Source organism: Melopsittacus undulatus, chromosome 3 (genome assembly GCF_012275295.1).
Source record: "Melopsittacus undulatus isolate bMelUnd1 chromosome 3, bMelUnd1.mat.Z, whole genome shotgun sequence".
NCBI classification, from domain to species: domain Eukaryota; kingdom Metazoa; phylum Chordata; class Aves; order Psittaciformes; family Psittaculidae; genus Melopsittacus; species Melopsittacus undulatus.
In genome coordinates this window covers 104,099,907-104,113,332 of record NC_047529.1, presented here as the reverse complement: position 1 = coordinate 104,113,332, position 13,426 = coordinate 104,099,907, and the positions used below count along the sequence as shown (strand labels likewise).

The following is a 13,426-nucleotide window of genomic DNA, read 5'->3' as shown; positions in this document are numbered from 1 at the left end:
TTCCTACCTGGAGATTTATGCCTACATTACCTGCTGGATCATCCTCTTTCCCAATGAGCCATATTTCTTAATACAGCCACACTGTGCCTTCCATCAGCCTTCCGTATTAGTGCCATGCAGAGTTTTCCCTGGGAAGCATAGCATGTGCCTGGGCTGCAAAATGGGGCTTGGGTGCACCAGTGACCATCTTGTAGAACTGGGCAGGACAAGGGCTGTTTTCTTCCTCCTCACTTTCGTTTGGTTGCCTCAAAATAACCCTAATTAATTTTGTGGAGAGTTTAGTGTGTTCCCATGATGGGATTGCTCTTTGTGCAGATCTCTTGCATACTATATTTAGGTATGGTTTTTGGAACACCATGTGACCCGAATCAGATAACTTCTGAACTAGTAATCATGTCTTTGACACTGACTCCCTCCATGGCTTTGGGGCATTTTACAGTTGTTTTCTTACATACAGAATGACAACAGATATACTTACCTGCCTTGTAAAAGCCATAGCCAGGGTTAACAAATATTCAAGATACTGGATTAAGCTATGTTTCATTTTGTTATTTCTACTGTAGTCTTAGTTTTATTGTTTCTTAGATACTTTAGAAAATGATTTTTTTTGCCACCTTATTTTTTGCTAATTGATGAGCTATTTTACTGTTTTAAAAGAAAGAAACAAGTTTCTTCTATTTGTAAATGAAAATAGGGCAGAGAGAAAAAACATAAATCCCCTCATTTCCTGCCCAACACAAACTTTCTTCCTTTGTTTACTATTTGGTCTGTTAATGTAGATGAAAAGCCCAAAATGTTAACCTGAATTATTTCCATTTGCATTAGCTATGTCCATCTTTATAACAGGGCAAGTTAGTTATCTGCCTGTTTTCTTACTGATTCCTTAAGTTATTCAGCCTGACTTGTATCTTGTCATCATCCATTGCTCAAGGCCACTCAAGCCCTGGAGGAATCTGAGTCCCTTTGGCTCTGCATCTGGCATGGCTGGTGTTTGGAGCCTGTCATCCAGTTCAAGGCATCATCTCTTCGTTGCTCATGTTATAGTTGCTGCTTTCTGTGTCTTGGTGACTTCTTGCAGGGAACTGTGGTGCTGGCAATTCTTTTGGCTTCACCTTATTTTGCCCTGACCCCTTAAAGACCTTTATATAAGCAACTGGATCAAAAAGTCTTTTTGGCCTTCAGTAGTTGGAAAGACCTTGGTTTGGCTAAGTAGTTAGACTAAGAACAGGAGAAATTATAGGACTATTTCTCACTCTTTAGGGAGTAGTTGACAGAGAGGAAAAGAATCCGACCTTATTGCAGATCAAATTTATTAAGTCTAATTATAAACAGTAGCTTTCCCCCCTTTTTTCTTTTTTAAATTTCTCCAGAATAAAATCCTTTACCCAAGAGCTCTTTATTATCCTCCAACAATAGCACCAAAAAGCAAACTAACACATACAACTAAAACCAGCTTTGAGAAAAAGGCACATAATGAAATATCAGCCAAAGACTGTGCAATATGTGTGTGTCAGAGGAAAAAACAACCAACATTCCTCTCTTTGAATCTCTGCAATGTAACTGCAGCAGGCGAGTTGGGGAAAATTTGTTTGAAGATGTATTACGTTCCACGATCAAATGGAAAAACTGGCACCTGTCATCATATTTAGCAAACAGCTGGGCAGCATGGCCAAGTGCCATAGGCTCTTTTCACATGGCCTTTATGCTGGAACCATCCAAGCTCCATTCTCAGCAACTGGAGAAACCCTGTGCCTTTAAATGGTTACAGAAACATCTACTTAGGGGCCAGCTCTTATTGCAGCAAAGCCTGCTTTTGATGCTTCTAATTAGCAGTTAATGGATTATACTTTACTTTTATAACCAACCCAGCAGGCACTCTTCTATAGTATTTTTCAGCTATTTTTGATAGGAGATATATGCAGTTGTGCTGCTCTTCATGCTTTCATTTTGAGCATGCAGAGAATATTAGAAATAAATCACTATCTGGGATTATTTTAGCACTCACATGCTTAGTTTAAGTCCAATTAAGCATTTCCTAAATGTATTTTCTTTCATCTAATATCTTAGAAAAACTGTAATGGGTTAATTGACCTATCTGGTCTGGATGTGATGCAGAATCCCCTAAATACATATGTACTGTTAATTAAAAGGCTTATGTAAAAAAACATGGGTTTATATTTAAAAAAAAATATTAAAAAAATTAGTTGCAAACACAGCTCCAATTTATATTCTTTTAGGAAAAAATGTTTTTCCATCTGAACACAGTACAGGTACTCATAGCGTAGATGCTTCAGAAGTTAGATGGGCTTATAGAAGCTAATGATTTTTATACTTACTTTGAATTAAAATAGCAATGAGATTAGTGGCATTCAAGTTTTGCAATGCTGTATATGTATGTGTTCACACATCTTACACATACTCTGACATGTATACTAAGCTGTGGATCTGCACATATATCTATGTTTAATAAAGAAATACATTTACATAGGTTCAAAATGGAGGAGTATACTATTCCCCCACCCTCAGGGAGTGTATTTTGGTGCCAGTTTCTAACAGGAAACCTGGCTCACTGAACTGCCTTTGAACCTGGTCTTTTCACTCAGGCCATGCTTCCAGTAGGACAAGGTTTAACATTGGTTAGGCTGGAACAGGAGAGGGAGCTCTCACTGCACCAGCCAGGAATGGGGAAGATGGGGTACTCAAGCCAAAGAAAAGAGGGGAAGAGGTACCCAAGGCAATGAATAGAAGGGGCAGTGACCACCAGCTGCAGGCAAAATGTGCTCTTAGTCTGCTCCTACTTGCTGTTGTCCCTCCACCAAAGAGCAAAAGTGGACTTCTCCATCCCTTACATCAATACAGACACAAAAAAGGGATTGTCTCAAGTGATAAGCAATTCCAGGTTATATCCATGGCTTGCAGCAAAGGAAGTGCCACCTGCAAAGCTCCCTGTTTGAAGGCATGTTTGTATTCTCATCCTGATGCAGCACCACACTTTCTAGCTACAAGATAGGCACTAAACTTGTACTGTAATGTTTGTTGAAGGGAATGAGTTCCAAAATTCTGTCCAGAAAAAACATGGAAACTGCTATTTTATTTTATTTTTTACACAGCAAATATGAAAAAGGAAAGAAAGAGAAGAAAAAGGAGGTGTTGGATAGTGGTTGTTAAGTGAAACATCTTCCTCAGGGTGTTGGGATAAGCACAGCTTACTTTCTGTCCTGGTTTTTGAGGAGGATGGGTTTGGGCTTTTCTTCTGTCATATAACATCCCAGTGGAGAAGGAGGAGGCCAGCTCTGCAGGAGCTAAAGCGCTGGTGTTTGCCTACCCCTCACAGCCCTACCTGTGCTGCAGATCTAGTCCCTCCTTTTTCCTGAAGCAGGTTCGCACTGTTTAATCCATTTCCCCTTCTAGCTTTTACAGGACAGTGCAGCAAGAGTTGCTGGAAGTGAGGCTGTAGTCAAGCCTCTCTGAAATTATTTTAGGTTTGCTCACTTCTAATCAGCCAAAACCATTCTGATGTGCTGTTATATTTCCCTTAAGAAATAATGTGATTGAGAGATTACAGTATTAGCCCCCTTTCCCCTACCCCTGCCATAAAGAGCTCCATCTCCCCCTGAGTCTGGTAAAAGCTCTGCTTTCTCCCAAAGCTTCTGCAGAGGTAAAGTCCATTTCTTTTGCCTGCGCTATCCCCTCATAGTGCATTATAAACGCAATTTGGGGTTAGAAAGACAGGATTAGCTTCCCTCCAACCTTTGTCTGAGGTATCAGTCAACGTAGCTCCTTAGAGCTACATTTCTGGCCTCCACATCATAGTGATGAAGGCAAGACTGAGGCACCACCAGCATCCCAAGATCTGCATCAGTCAGAGCTCTGGGAGGGCTTCTGCCTTCCCCAGTTTTATCTCCAGCAGTTTGTGCCAGGGCAGGATAAGCCAAGCTTTGCAGTATGTAAGGTTATCAGGGAGAACTTCATCCAGAAGAGGAAGGGTCCTTCAAGTAGAGTTTGTGTTCCTAGGAGGTCAGCATGGGAAGTTCCCCATAAAATCTGAACTTTGGTGTTGGCAACAAAGACAAGTTTTGGGAACATTCATATGCTATCAAAGTTCTTTTCTAAAAAGAAATATTCTGTAACTCATAGTGGAAAGTTTGATGAAGAGCAGAATGCTGCTCTGTACAGAAATTGCGCTCTTGCAACTGAATTAAACGTCACTGGTTGCTCTCATTTAGATGAACCTTTTTGGAAGTTCTTTTTATAAAGCTATTGGATTGGACTTCTAATTTTAACTCTTAGCGTTTATAATTAGAAACATTTCCAAACTTGTTTACAAACACCTGCACTTGACAGCATGTCTGCAATTTTAGAAGGACTCACTTATCGCTTCCAATGGGGGTTGAGAGGGCTGCTGAGTTCTTTGTGTTTGTACAGTTTCAGGAGACTGGAACAAAATCCCATGTTTGTAAAATGAGGTTACAAATACGTGATGTTTTGCAAGGGAGTTGTGTGCAGCTGATCAACAAATAGGCCTTATTGACTAGTTGTGGGCAATTTCAAAGTCAGGAGGATTGTTAGTGGCCCTTTGGAGCAAGACTCAAACTGGCACCCAAAGGAGAAATTCCAGGGGCTAATTTTAGCAGTTCTCTCAGTTGGAGAAGATGGTTTGCAGTTATATATCTCTTCTTCAAATGTATGAAGAAGAAGTCCTTCAGCAGTTATTTAGAAAGAGTTTAAAATTACTTTTTAATGAATTGGTTTTTCATACGAAGTTAGAAGTTAGGAGCTGAATGTACAGTCAAGCAACAAAACATGGTTCCGCTCCAGCATGAGTGGGCAAGTGTGTTGCACAAATCTGTATGCAACTTGTTGGCAGCTGTGTGGATATCATACTATGTTACTCATTGGTCAAGTATATAATCACGTTAGAGGTAATTAAAATGCTTTATAAGAAAAAATCCTTTGGCTCCTCAATATGCTCTTTAAACCTGATTTTTAGCTGCATCACACAGGTTAAGAATGTGGCTTATCTCTTTCTAGTATAATAGCAAATATTATCCTTGCTAAAAATCGATGCTGCATGGGAGGGTGACAGGAAGAACTCTCCAAATCTGCTTCAAGGGTATGGCTGAACCAGGGGTAGTCAAAGGAGATTTAAGCAGTAGTGGCATAAGGTGTCCTATTGATTGCTTTATGCTCTTGTTGTTACTAATTACAATGAAAAACTCCAGTTAATTAGACCAGCTGTTTGGCTGTTGTGTCCTCTACTGGGAACCATGGTCAATCTTAGAGAAATTCCAGTGTAGGAAAGAATAAGGAGACTGTGGAGCAAAGTGGGGTTTATTTTCTGTTGTTTTGTTGTCCGAAAAAGCATGAACCTGGATCCCGATGAGGAATCCATGTTAATGTCAAAGGACCATGTCCTCAGAGGTGCTTGCTCTCTGTCAGTTTCACTGAGAGTTGATATAAGTGAAATTAGGCACCTAAATAACTTTGTGTATGTGTGTTCTTTGAAGTTAAACCTGTAGTCCACAGTGTTTGTCTTGTGTTAGACCCTTCTGCAAAGCAAACAGCTTGAGGGGTCCTTCCAAAGCAGCTGCTTTTAAGTAAACAAACAGAAAATTTGGTAAAGCTTTTAGAGTCCAACACGTAGGTCTGAAGAATTAGTTTTATCCATCTGCAAAACAGCCTTTTCTCATAGCTGTATTTCTGATTTCTTTTAAGGCAATACAATTTTAACAGGCATTCACTTTCTATGGCAAACTGGCATTTCTTTCAATTTTGCTTTTTAAAAAAGTATGCTAGCCAAAGTGATAGTGTAACTTAGGTAGTCCACCGCATAATTTCTTAGCAAGTATGACTGCAATTAATAAATTGCGTTGCAAACGTATTAGGCTGTTACCATGTTTGAAAATCACCTTAAACATAGTTTACAAGCTCTCAGTTTACAGGCTCCCAGTTGGTCAGAGTTAGAAATACCTGACATGTTAGAAATTGCTTACGATTCAAATATGACCATAGAAATCAGACTCAAGTGGAATTTAATACCGCTTCTCACTTAACTAGAAACTTCTGTTTTAGTTGGAATTCTGTCTGGAGATAGCACTTTCTGAACTGATGTACAGATGGAAATGTTGCTTTGTTCCAGTGTTTTCAGTTTTCATCTATGTCTGTTTGCTTATGTCAGCTCCGTGCCCACTTTTTATGTGTTAATATGTAGAAATGTTTCTTAAAAGGTTAGAGGAGGCTGAAAAGCAAGAACTATGCAAAGGTAGAAAAATCCACCTATCCAGCAATGCCTTAGAAACATGCAAAAACCTTTTTGATGTCAGAAGTCTTAACTGAGCGTGAAGTTAGTGGCACACTTTCTCAGATGTCTGTGATAAGAAAAGAAGACCTCTATGGAATATTTGTAGAGTTATCTAACCTGCTTAAGCCTGGCTGGTTCTTTGGTGAGAATCTTTGGGTGGAGTATATGCTGTTTGCATGAAGTGATCAGGATAATCTCCCTGGCTTCTATGGCAAAACAGCATGGAAAAATCTCTCTTTTGGTGCATTTAGAGATATTGTCTCCCTCAGAAATTCATAATTAAGATAAGTGGAGGAGTTGTGTGAAGAAGGGAAAGGGGCTTCAGAGTTCTGCTTTGGTTCTTCCCACAATAACTCCCAATTCAAGTAAAATTACTACTCCTTGCAAAGAATCCCATGGTTTGAGTCAGCATACACTGTATACTAGCATGATTGATGAATTGAATCCATATCCAGGTAGCTGGGCATCTGAATGTATACTGTATACCATCATATGCCATGAGAGGGAAAGCTCCAGAATCACGTTGCAGTTAGAAACTAGGCATGGATGCAAGGTGGCTGCTTGTATACTGCCAAAGGGATTTAACATAGGTTCCTAACCCATGAAGTCCCAGCATTGAACATCCCCAAGGCTGGGACTCATTGCAAATTCCTGAGATGCAGATCCTTTGCCCACTTCTCCCATGGTACATAAATACAAATAATTTTTTACAAGGCCATCAATAGATGTAAAACATGCATTTTCTACAGAAGTAATGAAGGTAAAGAATGCTGTGACTATTACTATGGCCTACTGAAAATTACCTGTAGCTTAAATGTTTGTAGGTTCTTATTATTGGTGCATATGCTTTGTATGAGCAGCTGTTTCATATTTTGAAGTAATCCAGTGCCATAAAAATATGTGGTTTTCCTTCTTGAAGGAAAACTGCTACATGCTAGTTATATCCCAGCTGAAGGGAACGAGAGCAAATGCCTATGAAGTGAAACTACTTCAGGATAGCCTGCATTGGTTTAGGGAACAGTTAATGATACATTTATTTTTGTGACCTGTCTGCCAAGTATTTGTAAACTAATTAGGACCTATTTTGAGGGCAGAACACGTGAGCTTGTGAGAAACCCCTTGTACAAGATGGGAAGGGCAAGGGGATTTTAGTCCTTAGTGCAAACCCCATCTTCTTTACATTTCATTCCCTAAATGTGTGCATTATTTCTAAGTAGAATATGAATCCCTGGGCTTGTATGGAGGCACTTCTTAAATTGACTCATGGGAGTAGCTGTAGCCAGTTAAAGTGCTCGAGTGTAGAGCACTGGGGAAGAAACTGAACTGAGTCAAAGCATAGTCACAGTTCTTAATTTTGCATAATGCCTTTTGCAATATAGTAGAAAATTACCTTTATGACTAGTGGCAGGACCTGTTATATAAGTAATCCAGACATGGTGCTGGTTGGTATCTCACTTTTCACTTGAACCTCTCTGCGATGCAGGTCTTGGAGGAGTGAGTGCCTGGTGCAGCCTCTGCCTGGCTCCTTGGTAAGTCATTTGAGTCTATCTTTTCTGTACGTACAGTTCCTTTCCCAACTGCTGAGCAAAAATAAGGAAGTTTTTCATAGAGTGCTTTAAAAGAGAGCTACTAATCAATTTTTTCTTATTATTTTATGCCCTGTGATTTTTACACCACCCCCACCAGCTGGTTAATCATGCAAAAGCTGAACACTTCATTAGCCAGAACATGTTTGCCCATGGGCATTTCTGTAGTAAATTAGTTCTTTCTATTTATACAGGTAAGTCATGGCCAAAAGTCTTTAAGGTGCCAAAGGTAAGGGTTTGAATCAATTATTTTTCTGAGTTTTCAAGAGAAGTAGGTTTAACTTTGTGCACTGTTGATTGGCAATAACTTTTGAATTAAAGGTAGTGTGGGTAAATGAGCATTCTCAGGCTGTTCCAAAACACATTGTTTCTTTCTGGGTTTCAAATTTTGACTTTACGTAATACAGCCTGCCTTAAAGAAACGCCAAAAACAAAAAACAAACCCCTGAACAACCCTCCTCCCCAAAGACAAAACCACATGCATGTACCCACCCATATATATATACATATATATATATACATATATATATACTCAGCATCTGCATATACATGGCAAGACTGCTTGTTTGAGTGGCATGTGGCATATTGACCAGTGTTTTTCCTTTCTTACTCTGTGCCTTTTAAACTATTAATTGAAAATATGTGGTTTGTAGATTCTTTTTTCCCTCAAATCAAATGATGCCCTCTGAAAGCCTAGTTTAGCTCAACAATGAATTTAGCTTTCAGGCTTGGGCCATTGCAATATTGTTTGAATGCCACCATTTCCTGCAATCAATGTAATTTTATATCTACTTGGAATAGAAAGTCAAGATGGTGATTGCCTTAATTTAACTCAGTGTTTTATTCATTAAGGAGCTGATCCTGAAGTCCTTTCAGATCAAAGTCTGTCTTGATTTCAGTGGAACCTTTCAGCGCACAAGGTGTGCGGTAGCCTTCTAAAATGTTGTCATTGTGACTAGTGAATAAAAACTAAATGTGTTGCTAAATTTAGGCTGTTGCTCATGTCAGCTTCCTTTTCTAAATGACGGTAAGTGCATTCCATAAATAGTGTGCCTCTTATGTTGTCATATCTCTTTGGCTTGCTTTGCAGTATTTTACAGGATATTTGCAAATGAATTTTGTGTTCAGTAGGCAGGGGATGAAAATAACACTACTCGTTGGGTCTCCATTAACCAGCAGCTAATGAGGAACCATTTCAAGGGCTGGATGACTATAATTCAGATTAGTCTGCGTGCCAGGCTGCTCTTGCTCCAGTTCAGGCTTGTACCGTGCTGCACTGTTATGGTCTGGAGGGACAGAGCTGGTGCTCCAGCACGGAATTTTGTCGGTTAAGTCAGTTTCCCTTTTGGAAGGTAGGAGAGAAGAATGAGTGTGTGTGTGTGCATGTAGATAGGTGACAGTGATCTTGAACTCCACAGTCAACTGTTCTGAGATGTAATGAAATACTCTAGAAACGCTCTACTTGTGCTTGCTGGTTGCTAGCATTGTTACTTGTAGAAAAGGGTACTACACGATGACAGTAAAGGTGGTCCAGACTGGCCCTTAATTAATTTTATTTTCAAAATCTATATTAGTGGCTGTCGCGGGGGCACCTGGGCACTTCACATCAATAAAATAATCAATTTAAAAAATGTGTAGACCAGAACTCTGTGTTCACTAACAAAACTCTTGTTCCCCGCTACGAATAAAGGTCAGTCCAAGGCTGGCCAAGCAAGCAGGACTCGCGTTTCTGTGCCTTGGTGCTTGCCAGACTCAGCTCTGGCAGAGCACCACCGGCAGCACTTCCAGATGCCCGCAATCCCTGTGGAGAACATCTTATTGCTGTGCCTATGACTTCTTAACCCCCTGCACGTCTCACATTGGTTTCAGGATGAGTAGGGGAGGTGGGGAAAGGCCGCTCCTGATTTAAAATGTGACTTTGCCAGTTGCAAGCAGCCTACTGATGTGCAGGAAACGGGACTCGGAGGAGGTACTGAAGTAGAGACAGAGACCTCCTCCTGAAGAGGAGGCTAGAGGTCTCTTAACTGAAAAAATTGTATTGATGATAAATGTTACATTATGCAAGCTGAGCAAATTCTCTAGGAAAACAATACTTCCTAGTTTTTTTCTTAATGTGTTAATATTTTATGATACGTGTGCATTAAGGGCCAGTTCCTACAAAATTCAAGTGAGTTTGGGCTGATAAATTGCCTTTATGGACTTAAAAAAAACCCCACTTCTGGTCACTACGGATTTGCTAAATTCCCAATCTTGCTTAACATGCTGATGATATAAAACCAGCTTGTTTCTGGTTTTCATGCGTTAAGTGAGCATATGTAATTAAATTAAATGTTGCAAAGCTGCATTTTATTTATCTGTATTAGTACATTTGGGGCAATAATCACACTTTAATACATATCTGACTGTGCAAACAGCACTGAAAGTAGGAGTTCCTGAACACTGATTTAATTTTTTTAAATATGAAATGATAATACATTTTGATGTCTTGAAATCCAACTGAACTCAAGCTGAGCTTAAAACTCCAAGATCTGATTCAGGAGAATTCAGGCCCATCTGGATGGTGGGTAGCAGGTGTGCAGTGTTTGTGTGTGTGTGTGTGTGTGTATGCATGTAAGGTAGAGAGTGCAGGGAGTGAAGCATTTCTATTTTCCTATAAAGCTTTAATTCCAGTCTAATGCTGTGGTCTGAGACTGTGCAGTTTAAGTTCTTGCACCAACATCTATTGTTGGTCTCCATTTCTAGACAATGGTGAATGGCAGAAGCAAGTAAGTGTGCAGTGTTTTGGAAAAAATATGGTTTCTAGTTCTTAAAGCTTGAATTTAGCTTCTGGTTGCACTTCATATGGGAGTGTGTATAAACTGATACATACGTGATCCTTGAGGAGCCAATGAGAAAGGTTTCATGTCAAGGTCGTTTTGAGAATTGTATGTTCCCACAGCAACAAAGAAGGTTTGTTTCACCTTTTTTTTTTTATAAAAGCAAAGAAAATATATTATGCAGTTTCTATTTTCAGCAGACAATGGACATGTTCTACATTTTTGTATTACTGTGATTATAATGAAGGAGGGTTTTTTAATCTTTAATCAAGCAACTCTACTCAGCCCACTTTATAACATGTAACCTTCAGAGACTTGTCCCAGCCATTCTTGTTTTCCTCTTTTTCCTTCTCTTTCTTCATCTTTTGATACTGCCAGTTACCCTCTGCCTGGAAGTTTTTTACTTAGGAGGTATAAGAACCTGCTCTTCATTGACTTCTGGCATTAGCTATGAAGTTGTCTCCTTTTTGAGCTCTGATCAGCTCTCCCTCTTCCAACTTTTAAATATTTCCTGTTCCTTTTATTTGTCTTCACTGCTATATAACTTTGTGCTTTCAGCACATATGTTATTATGGGAGTTGGCACACAAAGCACTACTTAACAAATAAGTAAACAAACAGTCATGCTTCTCTTTACATACTTTTTAACTTCACATGACTACAGTAGATGACACTTTGCTATTGTATTTCACAGGGTTTTTTGTCATGATGATCTGAATTTCTAATGGAGAGTGGAGCTGGTGCTGTGTTGCCAAGGGAAGTCCATCTGGGTTGACAGGCAAAATCATAAGTGTTTCTCTGGACATCCCTGTAAAGACCTCTCTTTTATTTATTTGCTTTTATGGACTTAAATGGAAAGAGGTTACCCCCTTTGACAGAACAAACTCTTTTTCTTAGCAATAGGTCTTTGCATGAAAACATTTTTTTTTATTAAGCAAGTCATCCATACTGCACTGTAGGCTGTTTGAGCATAACAGTATGTTACAGTCTGCAAAGTTAATGCAGTTAATATTCAACTGAACTTTTGGGGGGTTGCTAATCCCTTAGGCGGGCTTAGCAGAAAGGGCAAACGTATTTATAGCACTTTGAATCAGACTGCAGTGAACAAGTAAGGGTATGTGCTATACCATGCAAATGTTACACAATTTCAAGAAAACTCAGTGCATAACCATCTTTTAAGTGCATAACCATCTTTTTTTTTAAGTTGGTGAAATATCTCATTTGTAAGAGCTGTTTGTTCAGGGGACAACAGGGCTGTTAAAATGAGACTGTATGAAAGGTCTTGAGATTCCTGTTCTGGTGATAAATTCTATGAGTTCTGAACAGATTTATGGGCTGTTTAATTAGGAGCTAACTGTATTCTTTAAGCTCAGTCATTTGTATTATTCCCTAATAGGATTTCACTGGACTTTGTCATGTTATCTGACTATGACTGAGTGTGAGTAGGTTTGTCAATAGCCTCTTCCAAATGGACCATGGTCTCTTACTATATTTACAGTATTCTTGAATGATCTTTCCTCCAGATTGGAAATGTGACACTGGGTTTGCTTTGGTTAGAGTTGTGGGCACACAGGGCAAAAGAAACAAGAGTTAAATCACAAGTTGTGAGAAGTTTATAGAGAAGCTGAAGTGCTCAGACTGAGAATGTCTAACAGTGAGGGTCATGTGTCTGTGAGACAGAAACTCTCAATATTTATGTTATGGACAAAACTTGAGTGTAAAGTTATACAGAAAAGGCCCTGTAAAACTACCAGTCTATCTGGAGTCAGAGAAAAAGAACTTTTGATCTTGGATTTTCCACAGAATTTGATTACGTAGAGTTTTCAGTCTAATAAATAAAAGGTCCATCAAGTGGTAGTCAACAAAATGTCATTTGTGCCTTCTTTGTTTTATTGTGAGAGAAGAGATTGTGGTATGTATGGTAGACCTCTAAGGTGAACTTCTGGTTCAATACAAGCACAAAATACAGGCCTTGCAAAGTGGCTGTTCTAAGATTTTAAAGTATATTTTTACATTTTGGCTATTTCTTCCTTTTTTTTCCCCTAGATATTAAATATTGTAATGAGTGACTCCAACATGGAACCTGACCTTAAAGGAGGCTTAGATGCCTGGATTTATGCATGTACTCAAGTAATTTATTGGTTTGCCACCTTACCTGCACCCACTCTCTTCCTTTTCCTTTTGGTCTTTGTGAACCACACTGGCCTTTCATGGTCCTTCAGGAAAAAAAGTCCTACAAAATAATGGATGTGACAGAATTCTTAAGAAAACTGGAATTTTGTTGGTAAAGATTTTTCAAATGTATTTATTATATTTTCAGTTAAAATTTAAGTGACTGAATACCAGAGGAAGTTAAAATTTTGTGTTGGAGTTGTTTATATCTGAAGTACTAGAAAATAATTAGTTTGTTAGAGGTAAAATTTCAAATGCCAGAATATATTAAAATATAAGCTCAAAGGTCAAACAGCCTCTTTCAAGGAAGGAAGAAAGAAGGGAATTTGGGCTGATCAGATTAAGACCCAGTAGGTCTGTAACAGGTATGCAGGGGTCATGTGGCTAACACAGATGTGGATTCTTTTGGTTCCTTATCCTCAATGTCCCTAGCTCATCAATACATCAGCTGCAGATCCTAAGCAAGATTCAGCCTTATACCTTCATAATTATAACAAGACTCAATAACATTTCTGTCATTTTATTAAACAGTTAACAGTAAACACCTTACTT

At 39.0% G+C, this 13,426-nt stretch overlaps 1 protein-coding gene across 4 annotated transcripts in view; it reads left to right on the top strand.

The window, feature by feature from the left end:
- Positions 1-13,426, top strand: part of ESRRG (estrogen related receptor gamma) — a 456,497-nt gene that overhangs the window by 102,832 nt on the left and 340,239 nt on the right. Inside the window, exon 1 of one of the 4 annotated variants that reach the window (XM_031051601.2) lies at positions 7,796-7,830. The exons of the other annotated variants lie outside the window; for them this stretch is intronic. The gene's annotated coding sequence lies outside the window, so the exon portion shown is untranslated. Of the gene's footprint in view, positions 1-7,795; positions 7,831-13,426 lie in introns of those variants that run through there. 4 annotated transcript variants of the gene reach the window in all.